Genomic DNA, 13,951 nt, shown 5'->3' on the forward strand with positions numbered 1-13,951 from the left:
CTTAGACATGCACAACATTAAACATCCAAACCATAAAATACCCTCTTCTCACCTCTCGAACACCAAAAACTACAATGAAACACACACTTGGTTCAAGAATTATACTAAAACACACCAACGAAAGCAAGAAAAAGTACACTACACTAGTAGAAAAAATGTCATTTGCAGCGCGCGTAAAAGGGGGTTTTTGCAGCGTTTTTGAGCGCTGCAATTGTGATGGCTGCAAATAGTAGGCTTTTATTCGCAGCGAACACTAAACGCTGCAAAAAGCAATTAATTACAGCGCATGTTGTTCCACACGCGCTACGAAAAGTCTATTTTTCGCAGCCCTTTGCAGTACGCAGGCGCTGTAAAAAGAGGTTTCAAAGCCACATTTTTGACACTATTCGCAGCTTTCACTTATCAGTGCGCGCTGCGAATAGTACATTTATTTTACAAAAAAAAAATTCAATATAATAATAATGCATTGTTACTAGGTACTAGCCTCCATAACCTTTTTTGCACAAACATTCAACATAAAATAGTAGTAAAAAAACTGGGAGCCAGTAAAATTGATGAACCCATGGCTCTAAGCGCTATTATAATTAAACATGACAATAATTTATTACTTATGGCTCTAAGTGTAGGTTCCATGACTATACGTAGCTGCTCGGCCAATTCCTGAGATAACCTCATTGTGCGGAGTTCATACTTTCTCCAAAGAGCTCCAGCATTCAAATTCATCTCGCCAAGTTGCTGAAAAAGATTCTGAACTTTCCCTGGTTCATCACCATTAGCTGAACTTAACTGATTCATAACTCTTTTGCTTGATTCTTGCGACCTGGGTAGAACATGAATGTTAAACAACTAGAATAACCAATACTTAACATTGGATATATCATGTTCATAATGCTCCAGGCTACTATTCACCCAAATTTTTACATTTACATGGAAATATGAAATCCAAACCAGAGTGGGGAAATTAATGGTCATCAAATTTGCAGAATTCTATTTGATGCATTATTCTGGTCTCCAATAGATTATCAGTGACTCCGTTAAATCTACAACGGAAATAGAAACAAAGGTGTCCATTTTCTAAAGCAAAGACAACACACGTTATTCGGTTAATTATAACCATCTCTTCCATTCTAGTGCTCATCTGGCCATCATTCTACATAACAATGAGCTAAGAAACGACCATCAAAGATCAAAAAAACCCCAGCAAGAAAAGCAATCATTTGAGAATCTGATAAAACGTGGCAGAAAAATGGGGAACAAGAACTGTTGATATTCCAACATATAGCAGAATAGGCAAACACCAAAAATAAAAAACAGAATAAAAATAAGACACATGAAATTTTTAATACAAGAGAAGAAAAGAAATAAATCTTACAGTTCCAATGCTTCCAAAAAGTTCTCTGAGTTCTTCAATAGCAACATCTGGTGGCAAATTTGAGATATAAATCCTTGAGTTGTCACAAGAATCTCCGCAGTTTTCATCACATTGTTTCACTTTTGCAGGTTTAGCAGATGTTGGAGCATCGCCACCATAACCACCACTCGGCTGCCTTTGACCACCACCATACCCACCAATAGGTGGACCACCGCGGCCAGCACCGCGATAATCTCCAAAAGCATCACCACCATACCCACCACTAGGTGGACCGCCGCGGCCAGAACCAGCAGGCCCTCCATATGATAGAGGATATGATCCAGGCCCACCAGTATAGCTTTTGTTGTTGGTGGGACAGCAGAGTCATTCCCATATGCAGGGTTTGCTCCATAAGGGCTTGGCACAGCTCCACCATAAGAAGGTGCAGGTGGAGGAGCCTAGCCATATCCTCCATCATTTCTACCCTGACATCAACAAAACCTTCCAAAATTACTTCAAATAAACAAATAAAACCAAGAACAATAAATCAATTCACAAGTGTAACAAAATCGACCTAAATAAAAAAAAATAAAAAAATCAAACCCTAAATGACCCGAATCAGTCTCACAATCAACAAAACAGTCCAAAATTACTTCAAATTAACCAATCAAATGAAGAACAATAAAGCAATTCACAGATCAAACGAATTAGGGAAAGACGATCTGAAAAGGGAATTTCAACTGTATAACAGCAAGAACAGTGAGAGATAGAAATTCAACAAATTCGAACTGTGTAACAGCAAGAACAGTGAGAGATAGAAATTAAGAGTATTGAATGTACAACTTACTCCTATCACATTTTTCCTCTAGAGAAATTTAAGCTTAGGTTTAGAAGTGCACCAATAGAATCTGCATACAGATGGACCATTAACTTATTTATAACTACATTGGCGGTCGGTAATTTATAAATACAAATGGAACTGTAGAAAGTCCAACTAAGCTAGCTACTTGTGCTCTTTAAATTCCAAAAAGAGGCAGACAAAATCTGAACTTACAACTTCTGTAAGCCTATCTGGCAGAGATTATAATAGTTAACACATGAAACTGAAAAATGAACTCACATCTCTCTACCAGATTCCATGAAAAATACATGACAGACCAAGTTCTTGAAAACAATATCAAATGCCAAGCTATCTGAGAATATTCACATACTTGCATTTATATTCATATTAGAATTAAGCTATGTGATTGTAGTTGAGGATCATTCTGTATTACATATTACAAGTGTATCACTACCAGTGTACTTGCGGACATTAAAAGAATGCAAGTCTGACTGAGAGAGGCAGGATTGACTTACATCATGGATTAGTGCAGCAGATGATTTTCTCGGTTTCTTGGTCGCCCATATGTACCTTGTCATCTACACCTGAATGATCCTTAATGTCATTGAAGAGTCCAAACCCGAGGTTGGTTCATCTGGGAAAAGAAGGTAAAGATTTATACTACATCTAACATAAAAAAAGTGAACGTTATTATACTACAATAGCCCCCTATTTGAAAAAGAAGAACCATAAGATAGCAATCACATGAGAAATATTAGAATTTGCATGCCATACATACACCAATGCCAAGTTACTGAAGGATCTATTTCAGCCCAAGCAAAGGATCTTTCCTGGTTAACCAATCTTTTAGCATCTTCAAAAGCCATCATGTAAACAGAACAAAATTCCACATTCAACTCAAAAAGCAATCATTTACTGAAGAACACACTAGAAATATTTCCTATCAGCTTCATTAGTCTGTTTTACTTTGATTTTAGAGCTAAGGTCCAAAGGGCGATGGTAGACCAGGCATGGGACTTCCCTTTTCCTAATTTTGAGAGTCTGTAAATGTCTGACTAAATTGAGTAAGTGGGCCTATGTTCAACTGTCTTTGGTGACTCATTTAGTTCTGTACTCTTTGTTTGTCGTTTGAGGGGGAGAGGGGGAATGGGGGTTCATGTTAAAATCGGTAATATTATGTATGGATACTGTTAAGATCTTATTATTTCAAAGCAATTTGATTTCTCTGGTAAAGCTTTCATGTTATTATCCTGATTTGCAGATCTGTTTAAAGTAAACCATTGAAACCCAACATAACTAACTTCTTAGTGAATCCAATTCAGATCTATTCCCACCAATACAAAGAGACACAAATAACATCCCCCAGATTCTCAAAGATAAGCAAAAAACACAATTCAGTTTATCATTCTTTTTATACGAAGTACAAGACAGGTGCAGCTAATGAAATCCAAACAATGTTCTCCTATCAAAGAATCGTAAAAAATGCAACTTCTGCAGAAAGTAAGATAGAATTAAGATGCAGTGATCAAGAAGTACCTTAAACTGTCATGTCAGCTACTGGCCATAAGTGGTAGGGCTTCAGTGTAAAAGGAAGTATTAGAACTGTTTTCCAGCAAGGATGAGTCTGTACTGAAAGCACAGTCATACTCCATGCCAACACGCTCACTTTCCAAAGATTCTGCTTGTATTGGCTTGGACGCACAGGGTGACTTGATTCGCTCAAGCACCACTGCAACAGTAGTAATGAGTATAAGGACCAAATATCACATTTCAATTCCATTAGATCTCATGAATGAAATTGGAGTCATGAGTACAAGTAATGACCGAAAGTACGAGTATTACCATTTGTTTCAAGAGAAAAGGAGTGGTTGGATAAGGGACTTTGCTTGGCTTGTTGATCTGTTTCCGTGTTCCGCTGGAAACTGAATTGCAGCCTTGGCGAACTTTGCCTCCTCACTCTTACCCCACAACACTTGGTATAATCCCGCTATGATCAATGTTTCCCCAAGGATCCTGTCAACATGTTACATATTTTTTGAGGATTGTTAGTTTTGTAATTATTAAAAATTGTCTAACTAAAGTAACTAAATGAGATGCAATCATGGAGTTAAATGTAATCACGCCTTGTGGAATACAGAATACTACCTAACATAGCTTCAAAATGCAAGTGGGTCTCTTTTAATTGCATGATTCATGAGTGCTATGTTTTTTCCTTTTCCTTATTTTAATATCTCCCTTTTTTTGGGATTAGAGTTGCCAAAAGTTGAGGGGGAAAAGAGAAGTTAAGTGGGTGGGGGAGAAAGAAGAAAATAGAGTACTGACCCTCCCAAGTAGAATTGCTCTCCCAAAGCAATGGAGGCCACAATAGCGACAACCAAAGTTTGAACAGGTTGGATATGAAATTCCACCTGTAAAGACACATGACAGATTTACTTATTCACAGCACCAAGATTATCCAAGTTCCAGAAATACAAGAGAAGTACAAGTCCTAATGTCCATTATCAAACTAATCAATACTTCACTAGGATATTACTAATAAAAAACAGTGTTCAATCTCATACAATGATGGACTGTTTTTCTGATGAATTTTGTGTTTTATAAACTGGAAACGACAAAAGGATATGAAGTTACTAGTACTCACTAAGAGCTACAATCACACAAGTTTTAAAAGATGGAAAATATACTCGCTAATCCTTCGTGTATCAATTTGCTTTCAGATGAAACGACAATTATGGCACTATTTCTCCCTTCATAAAACAAATATGAAACTGCAAAACCACATATTCAGCAATAGTGAAGTCAAATTCTAGTTGAAAATTAAACTTTTCAGCTTAGTTCTAAACTACACAGAAAGAACAGGCGAAGAGAGGTACCTGTTCTGCAAACATGTGGGCCTTGTCAGCAGCATGACATTGAATTTATCACCAGCAACATCAAAACTGGCCTTCACTGCTTACAAATCTGAAGCAAACTCCTAGCTTTACAGAAATTGACAATAAAAAAAAAAACAAATATCAGAGAACCAAAACTTTGAGAACGAAATAACCCAATTGCACGGGTCAAAACAAATCTCATCGCAGGTAATTCGAAAATTCGAAAATCAAACAAATATGAACTTTGTGAATTCCAAATAAGCTGACACAATTTGACCCAAAAATCAACAAAATCAATCAAAATAACTTCAAAAACCTAAAAAATTAACCCTAAATGACCTGAGTTAGTCGCTCAATCGATAAAACCCCAAAATTGTACATCAAATAAACAAGTCAAACCAAGAACAACAAATCAACCCTAAAAACAATTAAATCAACGAAACATAATAAATAAATTAAAAATGGAAGAAAAACAAAGAGTATGGCGTCAAATCCCTACCGCAATTGGCGAAGAAATGGTAGAACGTTGAGCATAGCAAAAGGTCGACGTCTTTCTCTCTCTTCCGCCCTCTGTTTCTCTCTCTTCCGCCGGGATGGAAAGACTTGGGACAAAATCAAAGAAAGATGAATCCATTAAAGATTGGAGGAAGATATCAAGGAGAGATTCAGGGAGGGGGGGAAGAAGAATGCTAGGGTTTGAGAGAGAATTGTGACATAGAAGGAGAGTTCCAGAGCTTTTTTTTTCAGATTTAGAAAAGGATTGCACCGCGGCGAAGGGTATGAGCTGCAACTAAGTGACACGGTTGCAGCGTGTAGGGACACAGTCCAAGCTGCGAATAATTTTTTATTTTTTTTCCAATTTCTCGCAGCGTTTATGGCTGATAGTACGCTAATAATAAGTCATTAAAGTCTGACCCGCGTTGAGTAAAGATATTTTGCAACTTCTACTCATTACATGGGTTGCAAATGATGGGTTGCAAATGACGTTTTTTCTACTAGTGCTACGGAAAGCAATAAATGGATAGTGAAGTACTCATCCCCTATTAGATTGATGCAATGTCCCCATTACACAATCTCAGTTTATGCGCAGACAACGAAGAGAAGGGGATGAGAGCCACGACAACTCATCGAATGGGGGCACCAAAGATGGTGCCATCTGGTGTCAAATCAATTGCCTTGGATGAGTTATGTGGCGCGGGAAGTGACAGATCACGACCTCGATCATGAATACGGTGCCCACCGTTTACAGAACTTTCGGCCTTTTGGGTTGCAGCATTATCAAATCGTGCTTCCTTTCGAACCCATGACAAAGAGTTGATATTCCGGTCACCTCCACCTGCAAAACCATTTGAAACACGTGCTTTCTCCGAGGAGTTATTAGAGTTAGTATGAGTCAATTCATTATTGAAATAATCATTAGAAACATTGACTCCACAACATGACTCCTCTACCATAGGACTCTTAGCAACATGGGTTAAATTGAAAGTAACTTTGTCATCCCCCACATTTAAAGTCAGCTTGCCATTCTTGACATCTATGATTGCCCCCGCAGTGTGTTAGAAAGGTCGACCTAAAATAATAGGAATTTGCCTGTCCTCTTCCATGTCTAACACAACAAAATCAACAGGAATAAAAAATTTACCTACTCTAACAGGCACATCTTCTAGAACACCTAGGGGGTATTTTACAGATCGATAAGCCATTTGCAGAGTTATGTTGGTAACCTTTAAATCACCCATGTTCAATTTCGTGTAGACAGACAGGGGCATGACACTAACACTGACACCTAAATCACATAAGGCTTTGTCAATAAAAAGGTTGCCAATATTACATGGGATAGAGAAACTCCCGGGATCCTTCAACTTGGGTGGAGACTTATTTTGTAGTAAGGTACTGCACTCTTCAGTAAATGCAACAGTCTCCACCTCACTAAATGCTCTCTTCCTAGTCAAGATGTCTTTCATGTATTTAGCATATGCAGATACTTGAGTAATTAATTCAGTGAAAGGGACCGTTACCTGCAGATTCTTTACCACTTCTAAGAACTTACCAAACTGCTTGTCTAGCTTGTTCTTTAGCTAACGGTGAGGGAAGGGAAGTTTGATAGGTGGAACTTGTATCTCAACTTTCTTCTCAACCCTTGTGCAAGCCTCCTTCTCCTTGACCACTTTCTCACTTTCTACTGGCACAGCACCACTGACAGGTACTTCAACCTCTTCAGTCATAGGCGGCCCGTCATACTCATATCCACTCCGCAAGGTGACAACATTTACAGACTCTCTGTGCACGGGCTGTGAAGGGAGTTGACCTTGGGGTCTCTCAGCAAGAGTAGTAGCCATTTGTGCCAACTGTTTATCCATGATCTTGTTATGAGCAGTGAGGGCATCGATTTTGGCATCCTTTTCTCTTAGAGACCTCTGCAATTCCAACATCATATTCCTCATCTCTACAAGCATGGGATCAGGCTCTATGGGTTGAGGTTGTGGAGGAAAACCAGGTGGTCCACTAGGCTGCGGGTTGTAGTTACTCCGCGGTTGGTATGACTGTTGTGGTCACTAGTAGAAAAAACCCCTGTTGCAGCCCCCTTGTTGCAGCGTACATGTGTTAATACGCTTCAACAACTAGTAGGTCAACGCGGGTCAAACCCTTTAAAGGGTTGTTGCAGCGTACAAATTAATTGCCCCCTACAAAAGAGTTTTTTGCAGCGTACATAGTAAAAGCCCCCTGCAATAGCCCTTTTATTTTGCAGCGTACATGGTAAAAGCCCCCTGCAATAACATGTTGTAATTTTTTTCGCTGCAACGTTGATTCAGACCAAACATTTCATCTCAAACCTCAAAACCAATTTCGAAATACATATCCCGCGCTCAGTACTCCCTTCTTCTTCCCTCAACTTTCCCTGCGTCTCGCCCGTCGCCGGTGATTCTCGCCAGTTGTCATCGCCGCTGGGTCTTGCCCGTTGTCGGTGGTACTCCAGCAAGGGTCTATTTCCTCGCCTCCTCACCAGTGGTTCCCTGCTCGATAAACCACCGCAGAAGTTATTCCCTGCTCGAAAAACCACCGGTGAAGTCATTTCCTGCTCGAAAAACTAAGCTACTTTGCTCGGCCGGTTCGTGAACCCTGTTCTCCGTCAATCCTTGCCGCAACAAGTAACTTGGTCCCCTATCCCTCATGATTTTTTTTTTCAGAATTAGGGTTTGTTCAATTTTTTTTGTGTGTGTGGCAATTTGTTCAATTCGTTTATCTTTGCAGTTAATTTGTTAATTTCTTCTACTTTGTTGCAAATTTAAAGTAATTGATTTGGTTGATTATACTGATTTGGCATGTGGGGTGGGTTTTGTTTAATCCATGAGCAACAAGTTTATGAGTAAATCAAGCTGCGGATTATGTTGCAAATCATGATCTTGTTTGACTGGGTTAGTTGTAAGATCCCGAAATAGTTGATCAATAGTTAATTTCTCAAAGGGCCCTTCATGTTTCCTCTGGTAGAAGTTTTACCAAAAGCCTATCAAATAAAGGTATATTATTACCTAGCTGCCTCCTCCTTTACTACTACAGTTCATTAACTGCGTACTGGATTGCAAGATAATAGTTTATGTTTGTAATGATTTTTGACAACTCATAATTATTCATTTGGTTTTAGCTTCTGTTTTTAATTTTTTGATGTTGAAGTCTATAAGAAACTTGCAATACTTTCCAACGTTCTTTGGATGCTAAAGTGTTGTTGTACTTGATTTAAATGGGATTGGTTTTGAAAAGAACACAGCAAAGTAGTAATATTCGACCACTAAATGGAAAAGAGTTCATAGTATATGTTCCTATTATTTGCAGTTAAATCTCCAAAATTTTCGCTTTTTTGGAAGTTCGGTGATTCCAAGTCCTGTGGTAAAGGTGTTGATGTATTGAGATCAAGGAGACTACTTTGCCACTTGTTGCCTTGGAAAAGAGCTACTTATTGGAGGTTTGTCTGGCAGAAAACATATGCTATATCAATTGAGTTTGATGTCAATATTTTTGCTTGTTGGTGCAATGGTCTGACAGAAATTATCTGGGAATATTTTTAGTCGAAAACCATTTTCTTCAAGAAAGAGGGGTGTTGTGTATGTAAGGTCGGGTCGTGGTTTTTCTTTAAGAAGATCAAAGGTCGTAAGTCTCTCTTGAACCAGTTTAAAATGGTCCGAGTCCATGGAAAAGCGTTCAAAGAAGTTTGAAGAGGTTAGTTATGTATTTATTTCAATGTAATTTCTACAAATGAGATTGTTTTCTTGTGGCTCTTCACTAATATATGGGTGCACCATGCAGCTTGTAAATAGGTAACTTCATCCTCACCTGTAGCATATTTGGTGGAAAGACAAAGAAATAACAAGGCTGGTGGGATATTAAGAGGTAGAACCGTAGAACTTTATTTAATAATTAAATGGTCTTCCTTATTCAAAATCATGTCTTGGAAGGCTTAGTTCTTTATGTCTGACAAAAATTGTGAATTTGGCTGTCAAATTCTATTCTTTCACTTAGTTCTTAATAGTAAAATCAGAATAAGTATCTATATTTTTAGATGTACATATGTATGCTTGGATTTCTTGGAAATTCCTGAGAATCATCCATGTCTGAGGACCTAACACTGCAAGGTTAAATAAACATATTGTCTACTAATTCCTAGAAAGTGACATACTTTAAGTGACACAATTCCAGATATTGACCAGGCTATTAAAGTTATGTTAAGTTATTTGATGTTTTTCTCAAGTGTTTCTGCACAAGTATTGAGCTGCTACTGTCAACTTGCAGAATTGAATAGATAAGAATAGTCTAAGGGCAAAACAATTTCTAAAATGTTAGACAGTCAGGAACTTTTAGCTTTTTTTGATATTTTGCAGGCCAATATTTGAAGAACCGGAGAGAGATTTGTATTTATGCCTTATCAGTTGGTCGAAGAAGGTAACTATGTGATTTATACTATTAAATTAATGGTTTATTTAATCGTGTTTTCTCTAGCTAAGTCCCTGGTGATGGAGAATAATATTATTAATAATTTGTAGCATGGTCAACAATAGTAAGGTCTTGTTGATCATTGTTTCCATATTATACATGTATCTTTGAGGGATATCATTGTATCCTATTTCATACCAAATTCATAGCATCATGCATTGCACTTCTAGCAAGCATGACTAAGAGAAACAGGACTCTTTACAATAATCTTTACTTTATTCATTATTTAACATCTAATTTTTTATCTCTTAGTTTTTTTTCTCTATGAGGGTTGGCCCAGTTAGCTGTGTACAGGTATGTTCCCTTGCAAATATTTATGTGGAGTTCATTGTTTGAACTTTAGCCAAATTTAGAGTTTATGCAATAACCTGTAATGTTATTAAAAGTTTATAAATGTAGAAAACTGAAGAATTATGCTGTTTGAAAACTTGAAAACAACAGTGGTGATTTCAGAACTGCAGCTTAGAGAGAATTGTTTAGGGAGAGATAGTAGAGACGTATGGAGAGAAAAAGTAAATAATTAATACAATCCCGTATTAAATCTTACACCCTAGCTGCCTTAAGCTGTAACAAACCCAGATTATGTTACATGAGGTGAGATTATAATCTAATATTGCAACACTTAATCAATAAAGTCTCGCCAAACAAGATTGACAAGAATCCAAAAGAAGCAATAGGAGAAATAGTAAATTAATCAATAATTGAAAGCAATAAAGTCAACCCCTTTCATGTATTCATGTATCCCTTAAAACCATATAATTAGAATACTCACACATATTTAAAGAAATCAAAGACATTGAATAATTCATCATGATATTAATAGAAGACAAATTAGGGTTTAATGAATAACGAAGAACAATAATTAAACAATCTAAAAGCATAAAACGAAGAAAAGACAAAAATGAAAATAATACCTGAAACTTGATTAATGAAAAGAGTTGTCAAAAACAAGAAACATATTAACTTCATAAGACTCGTTCCAATCTATTTATGCACCTATAAGGCTCATTGGGCCGTTATAGGTCATATTTAGGCTAAAATGACATTTTCGCTCTCAACTCTGAACTTAAGAACATAAGGACTCATTTTAAACTTATTATATGATTAATATGCTTACTTTAAGTTTCTATGACTTATTCTAATCTATTTATGCACATTTAATGCTTGTTTGATTGTTATAGGTCATATTTAGGCTAAAATGGCATTTTCGCTCCCAACTTTGAACTTAAGAACCTAAGGACTCATTTTAAACTTATTCTATGATTGATATGCTTAGTTTTAAGTTTCTAAGACTTATTCTAATCTATTTATGCACATTTAATGTTTGTTTGATCGTTATAGGTCATATTTAGGCTAAAATGAGACATTTTCGCTCCGAACTTTAAAATAAAGAACCTAAGGACTCATTTTAAACTTATTACATGTTTAATATGCATAATTTTAACTTTATAAGACTCGTTCCAATGTATTTATGCACCTTTAAGGCTCATTGGGTCGCTATAGGTCATATTTATGCTAAAATGACATTTTCGCTCCCAACTTTGAACTAAAAAACCTAAGGACTCATTTTAGACTATTAATACATTGTCATTAGTTGCTTGAATGTTAAAATGTGACATTTCATTTGCATTTAATCGATCTAATGCTCCATCAAATTTTTGTTTTTGTAAGGTCTATACTCCGAGGACTGCGCCTTATGCTAGTGAGGAAATTGATGTGGTTCGTGAGCAATGGGCGAAGTTTTTTACCACCAAGTATTTATTATTGGCTTGAGGGCGCTTGATCGTGTTGGTTTAGATGTTATAGAACAATCTTTTATGTTAAAATGTATGCGTACGTTGAAATTGGAACGTAAATATATTTAAATGTATCGGTATGTGCACTTTTGGTTTTGGGATATATACAAAACTCCAGTTGTTTTTATATTTGTTATACAGGTTGCGTTATTCTATTATTGTTTTGACAGGTTTCTATATTTGGTGCAAGGCACTCTAGGTATCCCTAAACAAAATTAGAATTTTCCCGCCAAAAGTGCTTTGTTACAGCGTACATATATGTTGTACGCTGCAACAAGGGAAAAAAAATTCGCAAAATTCCAGACTTGTTGTAGCGTACAAATAAATGTACGCTGCAAAAAGTTGAGTCTTTTGCAGCGTACATATATATGTACGCTGCAACAAGTTCAAATTTTTGCCACTTTTTTGGCACTTGTTGCAGCATACATACATATGTACGCTGCAAAAAAACCCTTTTAGCAGCGAACATTGTACGCTGCAACAAGTTCAGACTTGTTGCAGGCCCCTAGTTGCAGCATACATCATATGCTGCAACTGGGGTCTAAAAGCCCGCTGCAATATGGGTTTTTTCTACTAGTGGGTGGTGGTTGGTAATGTTGTTGTGGTGGTGGAGGGTGTTGAATCTGATGGGGGTTCTGGACATTAGTATTCCTATATGATAGTAGGGGGTTGTTTTTATACCCCTCATTGTAAGAGTTGGAGTACGGATTGTTCTGCTTATAGGACTGGAATGCATTGCATTGTTCGATAGAGCTCTGGCATTCCTGTGCATAATAGCCTTGCATCCCACAACTATTACAGACATTGGCAGATTGGGCACTCATTGTAGCGACACTAGCATGTTGGTTGGATTGGGAAGATGCGATCTGTATATTATCTAGCTTGTGATGTAGGGCAGTTAGCTGAGCAGTAAGCTGTTCAATAGAATTCATCTCCTGCTTAACACCCCGGTCAGCAAAACCTCTAGGATTCCCATATTGGGCACTATGGATGGCCATCTCCTCAATCACCTCTAAAGCTCTAGGCACCGCTAGTTGCATAAATCTCCCACTGGCAGCTGAATCCAAAAGACACCTAGACTCATTACCCAGACCATTATAGAACTGCTGAACCAGGAACCAGTCATCCAAACCATGGTGCGGGCACTCTCTTTGCAAGTCCTTGAATCTCTCCCAAACCTCAAACAAACTCTCATCTGCTTGTTGAGAGATACCTAATATCTGACCCCTCAAACGAGCTGTCTTCTCAGGTAGAAAATATTTAACATAGAATGCAAGGGCCAAGGAATTCCAATCGGTGATTTTCATAGCTGCGCGGTTGAGACTGTTAATCCATAGCTTTGCCTTCCCACTCAATGAAAATGGAAAGAGTATCTCCATAGTCTGCTCCGGTGTTAAATTTTTCTGCTTAATGGTGGCACAATACTGAATGAAAGACTGAATATGGAGATTAGGATCTTCACCCTTTTCCCCACCGAATTGGTGTCTCTCGATCATGTTTATCAGCTGGGGTTCGATCTTGAAATTCTCGACCGCAATTGAAGGCATGATTGCCTTGGGAAGCATAGACAGACTTGGTTTAGAATAGTCTGTAAGCCTTGGCACAAGTGGGGATGGCGGTGGTGGTGCTTGGTCACCCATCTCTGAACCTGTATGGAATAGATTGCTAATCAGATAGTCGGATTCAGAGCCAGAATAGTCCCTCAACTGTTCAACGAATCTACGCTGTCTACGAAAGGTCCGTTCAGGTTCAGGATCGAACGAAGTCAAATCGCTGGTATGGACAGTCCTGGGCATAAACAAGTAAAAACTAAAAAACAGTCGTGAGATCCGATCTCAAGGAACGGGAGTCCCTTGAGAAGTAACAAACAATAATCTAGAAAAACAATTAATAACAGAAAATAAAACCGTTTCCCCGGCAACGACGCCAAAATTTGACAGGCTAAATCGCACTCTTATCAAAGATAAACCTAACGTTCACCAACTAAAAATATAGCAAGGGAAGCAGGGATCGTATCCACAGGGAAACAGGCGTTCTTTCTACTATGAAGAGGCTAATCTAGACTACTGGTAACAAGAGTTGGATTGGTTTGTGTATTAAACTA

General features: G+C 37.7%; 2 long non-coding RNA genes and 1 pseudogene across 7 annotated transcripts; 2 read left to right on the forward strand and 1 right to left on the reverse strand.

Moving 5' to 3' along the window:
- Nucleotides 1–446: 446 nt before the first annotated feature.
- LOC110790264 (uncharacterized) lies at nucleotides 447–5,845 on the reverse strand. 6 transcript variants are annotated; one of them, XR_008922730.1, is made up of 9 exons: nucleotides 5,565–5,845; nucleotides 5,066–5,170; nucleotides 4,834–4,960; nucleotides 4,515–4,600; nucleotides 4,035–4,205; nucleotides 3,729–3,921; nucleotides 2,708–2,826; nucleotides 1,373–1,836; nucleotides 447–820 (listed from the first exon to the last, which is right to left on the reverse strand). It is a non-coding gene; the product is annotated as an uncharacterized lncRNA (long non-coding RNA). The 6 variants fall into 6 exon arrangements; XR_008922734.1 differs by having other exon boundaries at nucleotides 4,877–4,960; nucleotides 5,066–5,166; nucleotides 5,565–5,844; XR_008922729.1 differs by having other exon boundaries at nucleotides 4,877–4,960; nucleotides 5,565–5,843.
- Nucleotides 5,846–7,831: 1,986 nt separating this feature from the next.
- LOC110781446 (uncharacterized) lies at nucleotides 7,832–9,912 on the forward strand. Its single transcript, XR_008922735.1, has 3 exons — nucleotides 7,832–8,214; nucleotides 8,897–9,451; nucleotides 9,851–9,912. It is a non-coding gene; the product is annotated as an uncharacterized lncRNA (long non-coding RNA).
- Nucleotides 9,913–12,975: 3,063 nt separating this feature from the next.
- Nucleotides 12,976–13,075, forward strand: LOC130464500 (uncharacterized; annotated as a pseudogene).
- Nucleotides 13,076–13,951: the final 876 nt, after the last annotated feature.

The sequence above is a fragment of the Spinacia oleracea genome, chromosome 6 (genome assembly GCF_020520425.1).
Source record: "Spinacia oleracea cultivar Varoflay chromosome 6, BTI_SOV_V1, whole genome shotgun sequence".
Lineage (NCBI taxonomy): Eukaryota > Viridiplantae > Streptophyta > Magnoliopsida > Caryophyllales > Amaranthaceae > Spinacia > Spinacia oleracea.